Source organism: Setaria italica, chromosome I (assembly GCF_000263155.2).
Source record: "Setaria italica strain Yugu1 chromosome I, Setaria_italica_v2.0, whole genome shotgun sequence".
NCBI lineage: Eukaryota > Viridiplantae > Streptophyta > Magnoliopsida > Poales > Poaceae > Setaria > Setaria italica.
The window spans coordinates 35089005-35100831 of record NC_028450.1 but is presented as its reverse complement, the minus strand read 5'-3'; positions in this window follow the sequence as shown (position 1 = coordinate 35100831).

Here is an 11827-nt window from a genome sequence, read left to right as displayed (position 1 = left end):
ACCGGCGCCCGAGCCCCTACCGCCGGCTCGGCCTGCCCGGCCCCCACCCCCACGCCGCACACCGCCGGTCGTCCGGTCCCCCACCGCCGGCCGCCCCTCACCGGCCTATAAAAAGGGCCGCTCGCCCGGCCTCCCTTGCCACTCCACCACCACTCAGCTCGCCACCCCAACCTACACCACTCGCCAAGCGCCGCCGCCACCAGTACCGCCGCCGCTGCCTCCACCGAACCACCGCCGGCCGCCCCTTCCCTATCCGAAGCTCCAAGGTATCGGGCAAAATGGAGCCCCCACGGCCTCCTCTAGCCTCCCCGCCGCCTCCCCTCGCCGCCAGCGAGCCTGGGCCGCCGCCCCAGGCCGGCCGCCCCTCCCTTCCATCTCCTCTGTTCTGGTACAGAGAGAAGGGAAGAAGAAACCCCTCCTTTCCGATCTAACCCCAACAAATCCACTATTCACGAAACAGTCCTTCCACCACTCTCATAAACCTATTCGCAGATAAGCCCCTCCACCTCCAAAAGTATTTACCAATAGGTCCCTGGTTTAGTACAAAACAGTCCTAAACCTCCTATTTAAGCCCTAATTCATGTTTAACCCATCATTTCATGCACCAAACTCCCTCCAATTAATCCCAAATTTCACCACTTCATCCTTCAGAATACTTTCGCCGATCCATATCCAAATTTCCCAAAAATAATCTTTCTACCTATTTTCCGTTCGCGTTTTCTGTTCGGAGCTCACGGTTAAAAACCGATCTTTCTTTTATTTATTTGTGTGTCTGTTTGTGTGTGCCGTAGATCACGGATTGCCCGAGGAGGAGTTTGACCGTGAGCCCGAGCCCGAGGACCAGTACCGCGAGCCGGGACTCCCAGAAGGCTTTGAAGACGGCAAGTCCAATCTCACCCTTTGATGCATATTTAATACCTAGTTTTTCAAACACAACCCATTGGCCTGTTTTACAAAATGCATATTATTTCATCGCAAGACATGGTTGGATAGCCACCCCTTGATTGTTATGAACATTCCTTGTTATCCTATGGTTGTCTCTAAATATGATTCGCCCTATTTGGTCGATAGCCACTGCTAGAATGCTTAGGAAATTACTACTTAACTGCAATCACTATTACAATGGTGTATTCGGAAAATAAATGCGTGTGTGTGTTCAAATGAGAAAAATAGCTTTTTGGGTTCAAGGGAAAATGATGTGTAGACAGGATGGATGGGTATTCCTTGTGTGGGATGCTAGAATGTTGTGCTTGTACCTTGGTGGTTGAGCAATGTCGGGAGATATCCATCTTGTCGTGTTTAAGGACCGAGTTGATGTGTCATATTGCCTAATTCCATCATCGTGCAACCACTCGACCGTTGTATGGGCAACGGCTTAGCATAAACCCCACTAGCTGAATTGTTAGTCCTCAGGGGTGCTGGTGAGCAATGGGAGCCCATGGAAAAGGAGTAAGATCTTGGTGACTTAGGTCCCGGTTACGGTCTCGTGGACGAGCCGTGAACCCCTTGGGTGCTTCCGCGAGGGCTAGTGAGTCTTAGCTAAGGTGGGTAATGACTTTGTTAGGATCCGCACCGGCACTAAGGTGATCGTGCTGCGGTACCCTACTTGTGGGAAAAGTGTACAACCTCTGTAGAGTTAAAACCTATCCGGGTAGCCGTGTCCACGGCATTGGACGAGTTACGGCTTGATCACATAACTAGTACTTGGGCATGGATGTTACGTGTGTGTGTGTGTGTGTGTGTGTTGGATTTTGGAAGAGTCCGGCAGTGGTGCCGTGCGCTATGGCGGGCGGGGAGTCCAATAGCGATAAAAACTTGGATCCTTTGTGTAGGATCAACCCCACTCCTTGCTCAGTTATTAAAGAAAAGTTTTACAACAATTTATTTGAAAACAAGCCTATGCATGTGTTGAAAATTTAGCTTTATTGCAAACAAACTCTAGCCTATCCTTGTTGTAACCTGTGCATATACTTGCTTGTATCCCCCTCCGTGGATGGGGTTGGACTTGTTGAGTACGTTTGTACTCACCCTTGCTTCGTTACTACAGAGGAAGACCCTGACTTCATCGCTGAAGACCTTGAGTAGAGGTTGTGTCCGCACCTGACGCTGCCTGTGGTGTTGCCCTTTCCAAGATGCTGCTGCTGCCGTGTTGTCCCGAGTGCTGTCTTTTGGCAGTCGCTTGGTTAGCCGCTGTTGTTTATTTACTTATTATCGCTGCGTGGCTTTCACGCCCACTCCCTCGGGAGTTGTACGGTAACTGAATTATCTGTCGAATAAATGTGTTATCAGCCTCCTGGGACTGATATTTGTATCACATTTAGTCTCTACTTATGTGGGGACGCTTCAATTACGTATAGGGAGTCCGTAATTAATGAGTTACCATCCATACATAATGACTATTTTGATCAAAAGAATCGGTCTATGCAGAAAAATAAGCATAAGGTGATGAAGCAAGTCTATCGTGTCAAAAAGGATGGTAGATTAAATAAAAATCCAGATTTGACACTAAACATAGAAAAGCCGAACATTGAAGAATCATCGGATAGTTCTATTGATCATATTGCCCTTGATGTTGGACATGTTTCAAATAAAATAGCTGAACGATGTGTGAGTTCGGCTGGGGGGCAAGATGACCTCAAAATAGCTGATTCTGAAGGAACCGGTCTAACCGGTGTTCAAATCGGTCGGATCGATTTTGCCAGAAATTGTGGTAGAGCTGAAAGCGTCACATCGAGGAACAAGGTGATGAAGAAAAAGCCAAGCTTTACTGAGCTGTTGCATAAGTACCAGAAGATAGCTGAGCAAAAGCGAAGCAATCGGTTAGGAGATGATCAAAGTAGGAGTTTCTTCGTTACCAAGAGCAAAGAAGCATCAACGGTCATCATATTGATCTTCATCATTTATTTCGTCGATGCATATGCCGTGGAGTGTGTATTCAGGTATATCTAATTATAATCCATGATTTTGGTATAATCCTTGGTTCTCATTTTATGATTATCAATATTATGATTATGATTTACCAAGGATCCAAAGTTGGTCACCAGGGACGCATCAAGATTTCTGTTATTAGATATGCTTAGATATTCAAAGCTGAAAGTAGTAGTTTCATACATACTGTATTTACTATAATTCTATTTCGGCTACATTAGCATCCACAAAGAAACCATCATATGGATGATGTATTGTTTATCATCGTCTTTAGACAATTTTGATCATTGAGAATTTTTTTTGGTGTGACAACCCTAGCAATTAAGCAACTAAATTAGGGAATCATCAAAGTGATTAAGAAGCAAATCAAAGCTAACTCCAAATTGTTGAGAGTTAAGGTTCAAAAAATACCTTAGATTTTGAACCAAATGTTAAAACTCCCTCCTGTTGAGAATCACTTGTGAAGTAGATAAAAACAAATTTTATATAAGAACTTAAATCTTGACCAATATACTAGTGGTAGAACTTTTCAAGTTGAACACCTTCCACTCATAGCACTTCTTCTGATTTTGAGCAGAGGATGTTCCAAAATCGAGTAGATGATCGGTCAAATTTCAAATCCAATTCCAAAATAACTTTGACCGACGTTCCATCAAAGATCCTACCATCCTATCCCCAACTTCGTTGAGCTTTTCCTTATTGATCTTTATAAAATTCATAGCACAAACCTTGTTCCTGAACCTTCACTTTTGGAAATTAAACCGCGTAGTTCGAACTTAATGTGAGAACACGCGGTAAACCCAACACCTACACCACGACACGTATCATGAGCACCATCATGCATAATTAAGCACCATGAACATCCTTTTGTGCATAGTTGGCCATTATAAGCATCATTTGTGCAGAAATTAATGTTTTGGCCATGCATTTTTAAGTGCCCAGAAATTCATCTTTTATTGGTGAAAAATCAAATTTGTGAAAGAACCCCAATTTATTCCATACAACTGTGCCCCCAAAAATTTTATTCAAATACTAGACACCATTTAGTGACTTAAATATTTTTACCAAATTTTTCAGAGACTTTTGATTGGGTTAAAAATTCATGTAAAGTTCAATTTTAACTGTTTTATTTTGATGATTGTGTGCAAACCAAAATAGCTTTTGAGTTTATTCCTATTGCGTTTGATTTGTGGTGATTTTATTTTTCCAACGAGTATTTTTGGAGAATTTTTGGACACCTGTAGCTAGGTTGTTTAAGGGAGGAAAGTTGAATCGCAATATTTTTGATGAGGGCCCACATGTCAGTCGCCTCTATCTCTTTCTTCCACCTCCAGATCTCCCGTTGGCCTGCAGGGGCCGTGCTCCACCTGGCCGGTGCCCATGGGGGCTTCCCTCCCCGCCAATCCTTGCGCCCCATGGTGAGCACTATCCTTATCCTCACCATCCTCCTCCTATTTAAAGCCGCCAACTCTCCCTCCCCAATCTCCATTAACAGAACACCGAGCTCCACTTTTCCCCAAACTTTGCCAGCGAAAGCCGCCGCGGTTGGTGCATCTCCGACTGATTCCTTGCTGCCACGGCGCCTCCTCAACGTCACGCTTCCGTTTTGCCGCTTCCCAGGCTCCCTCCCTCGCCGGGCGACCCTCTCCACGGGAGCTCCACCGCCGCCCCCTTCTTGTGCCATTCTTGGAACTGCAGCGCCGCCCTCCTCGTCGCTGCATCTCGCTGGTGAGGCCCTGGCCAGAGACGCTACCATCCCCTCTGCAGCCGCTCCGTCTTCCTGTGGCGGATCCACCTCGGATTAGCCAAATCAAGACCCGGTTAAGTTGCCTAACATGCGACACTCGGCCTTAATCGGGCTAACTCGAGATGCCGTTGGATTTCATCCGATTTAACCAATTTAACAATAACGAGTTAGCAAACTCACACGAAGGTGAGTGGTTCCAGAGAATACAACAAGTCCCCTGAGTTAAACAAATTTGGCCATTTAGTTTGACAATAAAACAAACATCAGAGTTTTACAAGTTCAAAAGCAGCGGAAAAAAATAAAACAGCGGAGCTAGCGCCGGGGTCAGACGTCCTTGGTGAGGCCAGCCAAGACGTCAGTGAACCCTCTCCTCGCCGTCCGAGGAGGGATTCCACTCGACCGTCCAACCCAGAGGGAGTTGGGGCGGCCAAGTGCCAACAGAAGAAGGCTCGGGAGCAGCAACTTCACCTGAAAAAGAAAGCCACAACCAGGCTGAGCTACTAAGCTCAACAAGACTTAACCGATCGGGAGTAACTACTCCACCACTTCTAGACATGCAAGGCTCTTTGGCTGAGGGGTTTGTTTGCCAAGAAGCACTAAGTAGATCCTTATTTTCAAGTTTTAGCTCAGATTCTAGGTTCATTAACCGGCCTAAGTGGGCACTTACTCTAAGCAAACATAGAACCAACCAAAAGGTATATTTATCATCATCAAGACCATGTCATCATCAGATTCCTTTATTACTCAGGGTAGCATAGCGATCAAGCAGTCTCAAACTGTGAGAGGCAAACGAATTGATTTGAGTTCTTTAACCATGCATGGTGAACCTAACCTCACGACATCCGTGCACCACCGAGGGTCGCTTCCTGTGTCGGCCTTCCCCATCAATTCCCTAACCTGTGTCGGGTCCATTTCCTTTGGTGCAATGTTCCACAGACCCGGTCTCTGCCGTTCTGTGACCACACTTGCCACCACGTGCGGCCGCAGGGGAACTCCGTTCCAAGGACAATAGGGTGACCGCTCACGTCTAGGTTCAATCCGGTACTCGGCTTCCTCATCCAATAATAAGTATGAGGTTAGTACTTTCAAACACTTGATCACGAACACCACCACTGTCGGGCCTTAACAAGTTCCATAGACAGACGAGGCGATCAGCCGACCACCAAAGAGTTAACAAAAACCCCGCCCCGTCCATCGTCCTTATAGTTGCGACAGAAAGGAAACAACCAACTCCTACAACTCGCTAGTGACAGGAAATTCACTCGGCTTTTACCGCTTCCTATTTAAGCATGGCAACTACTCGGTCCAACAGCTAGTGTTCAGATCAGGGAACTAAGTCATGCATCTACGGTTGCAAACAACTCCTATACGTAAATGCACAAACAAGAAGCAGAAGGCATGCGCAAGTTTGGGAAACTGGGGTTCATGCTCCGGGGCTTGCCTTCAAACGAGGAGGAAGGGAAGGGGTCTTCTGCTGGGGTGGCTTCGGCTTCGGGAAGCGGGAGCTCGGCTACAGCTTCGTCTTCTGGCGCGGGGTGCAGCTCGTAGAAGCCGTCAGCGAGACGCATCTCTACACGAATGCAATGCAAGAGTTAGCATTTAGACGGTTATTTCAACAGCAACACTTGCAAATTCTAGCTAAGAAACTTTTTAGCATAGCTACGGAAAGAGTGAGGAAGTTCACTTGAGTTGGAGAAAACAAGGCAAAAGGGTCGGATGGGGAGAAGCTTATGATCTGACCCTTAGACTAGAGGAATAGATGTGCTGGGGTCCTCAAACTTAACACCGAGAAGTCCCCATTTTTACACATATACCCTCGGGTTAAGGAAAAAGATACAGCCGAGCCCTCGGGCGAGGCGGAGAAAAGGTCGGCGAAACAGATAGGGTCGGGCGATACGGAACAGGGGTCGGGCGGATAGAAGGGGTCGGACGAGGCGAAAAAAGGGTCGGCAGCTTACCTTCGTCTTACAGGTGAAGCTTGGGGTCGGAAAAGAGCAGACTTGGGCGGAAGAACTGGAGCACTAAGACTGAGCAGGCGATGCACGGCGGTGCTCCGGCGGCAGCGGCGACGCTTCTTGTGGAAACAAGCAAGCTCTTGCGCAGCGTGGAGGAGCAAGCGACTGGGCGGATTAGGGATGTCGGTGTGGAGCGGAGAGGAGAGTTCCTGAGGGACTTAGGCGGTAGCGCTTTGAGCACAAAGCAGAGGAACGGCAGCAAGGCAGCGATGGCGAAGGGGACTCCGGCAGAGCTCTGGCATTCCCTTTTATAGCTACGCGGACGAGAGAAGGTTGGAGGGGCGCGAAGACCGGGAAGAAGCGATCGAGTGCTCTGCCGGGGCGGAGATTGAGTAGCGGGGCGGCGGAGCAAGACTTCGGGGACGACACCGTCGGCCATTGGGCACCAGAGACGGGGCGACGCAGGCGCGGTTTTGCCGATGGTTGAGATTTGGCGGAGGCGGGCGTTGTCGTGCGGTTGATCTGATGGAAGTGACCGGGGGAACGATGCTAGAAGCGAGGGCGCACAGGTGAAAAGACAGGCGGGCTGCGGTCGCGTGGGCGAGCGCGAAGCAACAGACTGTCGGGCGCATCTCTAACAAGGCGGGAAAGGAGCTGTCGCGGCCGTGGTTTGGGTTGGCGGAGGAGGAATCGTCGCGTAGCGCATCTGGGGTGGCGCTACGGTGGAGATGCGGCGGAAAAGACGTGAGGTGTCGGGCTCTGCAGCCGGGGTCCGGCGAGGTGATGATGGGCGCGAGCCGCGAGGTACTGCAGAAAGGGTAGCAGAGGAGCTTCCGCTGCGATTGGGGAAATGGGCGCAAGAATCCATCCGGTCGTGGCCGGCGACGAGGCGGAGCGGCGGGTGTCGGAGAAGTTGAGCCACGCGGCGGAGAAGCTCTAAGGCGGGCATGCTACTCGAGTGCGTCTGTCGCGGGAGATCTGGGAGAAAGATTTTGTGGGTCCACCGGTCAGTCTCGGTTGGTCCACTGCTCAGATTGAGAGAGATACTGTGGGAAGACTTAAAAGGATCCGGCGGTATGGGTTTTGGGGTCGGCAGGGTCGGAACGAGGAACCAGCGAAGAGGGGTCGGATCTCAGGGGTCGGGACCAGACTGGGGGTTGAGCACTTCAACTTGGGGAGCTGAGGTAGGGGATGGGGAACTCGGATTAAGATTAACTCAAGAGATTCGGGGTCGGTCGTCACACTTCCCCCCTTCTGCCGCTAGCCAAAGGGCCATGGCCAAGTTTGTGCCGTGACGTGCGTGCTTGTGTTGTGTGCTGTTTGTGCGTGGGGGTCTCATTGGAGAAGAAGGAAGTGTAGGGGGTTATGGGTGAAATCTAGAGACCTTTGCGCAATTAACCCGTAGATTCAGGGGCTAGATTGCAAGTTTGCCTCGGTTTTCTTTATTTCCTAGATCTAAAAAGGCTGCAACTTTGGAAATTCGTAGTAAATTGTAGAAAATTCTAAAATAGAAAATGAAGATGTTTTGGAATCCTTGTGAGAAGAAATATGCATTAGAGTCATAATATGATATATGTTAGTATAAAGTTTCTGATTTTTTTATTTATCCTTGCAAAGTGCTTTAGAAATCCTTTTAAGTTGGTTGGATGCATATTTTGAGTTATAGAAATCCAAAGATTATGATTCCAGTTGTGTTAGTATTATGATGACACTCTCTAGCTAAGAAAAATATTTAACATGCTTATTGTGTACTGTTTTTATCATGTTTTGATTTAATCTTGATAAATAGGTAATTTTTAGCTTGTTTAGCTTGTTATTTTCATATCTAAAGTTGTGGTACTCCAATTTCTGTGAAACATTTATGCTAGGCTATAAGTTATTCTCTTGTTCTTTGGTAAAAATTTTATATTTATTGGTGCATGTATGACTGAGTTATTGATTTGAGTTGTTTAATGCTTGTTATGTGATTTATAAATATAAGGAGTGTCAATATAGTTCCACTACCTTTGTATGATGTTGTTCTACCATAATAATATATTATATGGCTATATGTTTATATAAAATGATGATCTTTAGAATTATATTATTTTTACATGTTTTCTTGCAATAGCAATTTGTCTTTTTCATAGCAATTAAATTATAAAACCTGAGCTTGTGAGATTTGTACAGTAGCCATGTCTTGATAACATCTATCATCCATAAAAGTTTAGCTCCAAATGAGATGTTTGCCACATCACCTATATTAATATATATATGTTTACTATATAATTGGATAATGAAAGTTTGCTAGTAGATGCATATATACTTAAGTCATGTGATGCTTTTATTTATTTTTAAGAGGTACATATGATGCTAAATTATGATAAGCAGTGGTTATGTTTTGAATATATAACTCATATGTATGCTCTCATGTTAATATAACAACTAATGATTATGTTGCTTATATAAGTTCTTCACCTTTGCTTTAATTCTTGCTTAAGGTGTTTACGGTGTTCCATGTTACCTAAAACTAATGCTAATTAACTATGTTCATAGTATTTATGAGCTATGTGTTTAAATTATGCATATGTTACCTTGTTAAAAAATTAAATGAAGAACCTTGTTGCATATGTGCTGAAATGGCTGCTAGAGTAGTTTCTGTTGTGGCAATGTTTTTGAGATAATAATGATGTTTTCTGTAAATATGGTGAATACAAAAGTTGTAGGTAACTTCATAATATAGCTTGTGTTAAATTTTTGTGACCATAAGCCTGATGGTTTAGGAGCTATAGATTTTACAAGTTCATCATCAGGTTTTGGGTGCTCTATGTATATGTCTGAATGATTGTGCTGTTTGACTTAGCTAAGCTTTGAATCATATCTTGGAGATAATATAAGAAGTGTAGTGATTTTTATGAGCCTTCCACTTGTTAAATATCACCCCTTTTGATGGTCTAAATCTCTAGTTATGAGCTTGTGAAATGGAATGACAGAATCTGTCCTAATCTGGACAGAGATGTCTTCTTTGTGACATGGTTAACTTTGGTTTTAGCTTGTGGTGTTTACAACACAATTGTGCATGGTTTGCTAAAATTTCCAAAAAAAAAAGTCTAGAACCACCTTGTTGTGAAAGCTATAACTCCAGATATGGCTGTCTAAAGTTTAATGTCAGCATCTGTCCAAGTTTGGACAGATTTGCTTCTTTGTGTTGTATAGTATTGTTAACTTTTGAATCATTTTGAGATGAAAATAATAAAGTTATAGATAACTTAACAAGGTTTCTACCAAGTTAAGAATCATGGTTGTTTGATGGTTAGAACTCCAATTATGCATCTCTGAAGTTCATGACGATTCTGTGTCCTTATTTGTACAGATCTGCTCATTGGTGTATTTTCACCTTATTATTTGTTAAATCAGTTTTGGTGTGAATAACAAAGTTTTAGATAATTTTCTTAACTTTATATAAAGTCTAGGGTCACCCTTGTTGGATGCTTATATCTCTAATTATAGCTAAAAAAAGTGACTACTGTGCTGCTGTCCAGATTCTGTGTATGTGCTTAAGTTATTAGCTTTAACTTGATGTTGCCTTGTGTGGTGGCTAGTTAGCTCATATCACTATTAGAGTTAACTTGATCAACCTGAGGATCTTATAAATGTGTTATAATGTTGGTCAAGCACTTAAACTAATAAATGGTCATGTATGCATGTTGCTACAAAATAACCTTAGTTTGCTAGAACCTTAGTGATGGTGGTGTGTGACTTGCTTGTGTATGAGTGGTTTAAAAATAAATGTAATATACTTTGATCACCTTCAACTTGCTGGTTGTGTGATGTGCTTATGTATGCCATGTTGATAAGCACCATCACCCTAGTTCTTTTATGATGCTAAGCTTAATTAGCTCTTGACTGTTAATTACTTGCAATAGCTTGACTTGAGTTAACTAGTGTGCCATGCTTGTTAGGCTTGCTATCTCTATGGAGACTTGAGTGATAGTTAGTTAAATAACTTGCTCTCTAAGTACTTATGTCTTGTGGTGTAACCTTATGCTTGTCCTGAATGCTTTTGTGGGATGCATCTCATTTTTCCGTTCTTCGTATTCATGATCTTGCATCTCATTTAGATACACTAGATAAACCATGTGAAGGACGTGATAATGGAACTGAACCCGAAGACGGTGTATGGTGGACCTATCCCGAAAATGGAAGGATTAAGCAAGTGCCGAGATGGGAGATGCTCGCCAAGCGAGTGTCGTCTAACCAACACTAACCTAGTGTGGATTCCAGGTAAGCCCCAGTGCATGCTTCCCTGCTTTTAAATTATGTAATATGTTGATGCTTATGATTGTGCATTTACGTTTATAGGAGTTGATTGAAACCTTGGATGCATGGACTTAGTACCCTTTTGATCTGAACACTAGCATGATAAGTCACGTAGATGCAATGCTTAATAGGACACGGTAAAAGTCGAGTGATTTCCTGTCACGCGTGAGTTGTAGGAGTTGTGTTTACTTATGTTACAACCATAAGGATGACGGGAGGGGTAGGGCCTTATGAACTATTTTGGTGGTCGGTGGATTGCCCCGTCTTTCTAAATGAAAATGGACTAAGGTCGAAACATGTCGACGTTGTGATCAAGTATTTGAAAGTACTAATCTCATACCTAGTATGGGATGGGGAAGTCTAGTACCTGATTGAACTGGAGCGTGGCTTATATTCCTGCTGTCCTTGGAACGTCATTCCCATGGTGCATCATATGGGTGCAAGTGCGGTCACAGTACAGCAGAGATCGAGACTGTGGAGCATTGCATGCCAATGGAAGTTTGGACTTGACACGTGCCTGGGGATCGATGGGGACGGCTGACAAGTGAAACGATCCTTCGTGGTGCGCGGATGTTGTGGGATTAGGTTCGCCATGCATGGTTAATAAATTTGAATCGCTTCGTCTGCTTCTCTCAGTTTGGGACTGCTTGATCGCTATTCCGCACTGAGTAATGATGGAACATGATGATGATGTTGATCTTGATGCTTGTATTTTAAATTGTTTGAAAACAATGCTTGCTTAGTATAAGTTGCTAATCTAGATTGGTTAATGAACTTAGAACTTGAGCTAAAATACTGAAAGTAAGGACCAACTTTAGACGCTTTTGGCAAAAACAAATGCATAGTCAAAAAGCCTTGCATATCTAGAAGTCGGTGAAGTAGTTACCACCTGACGGGT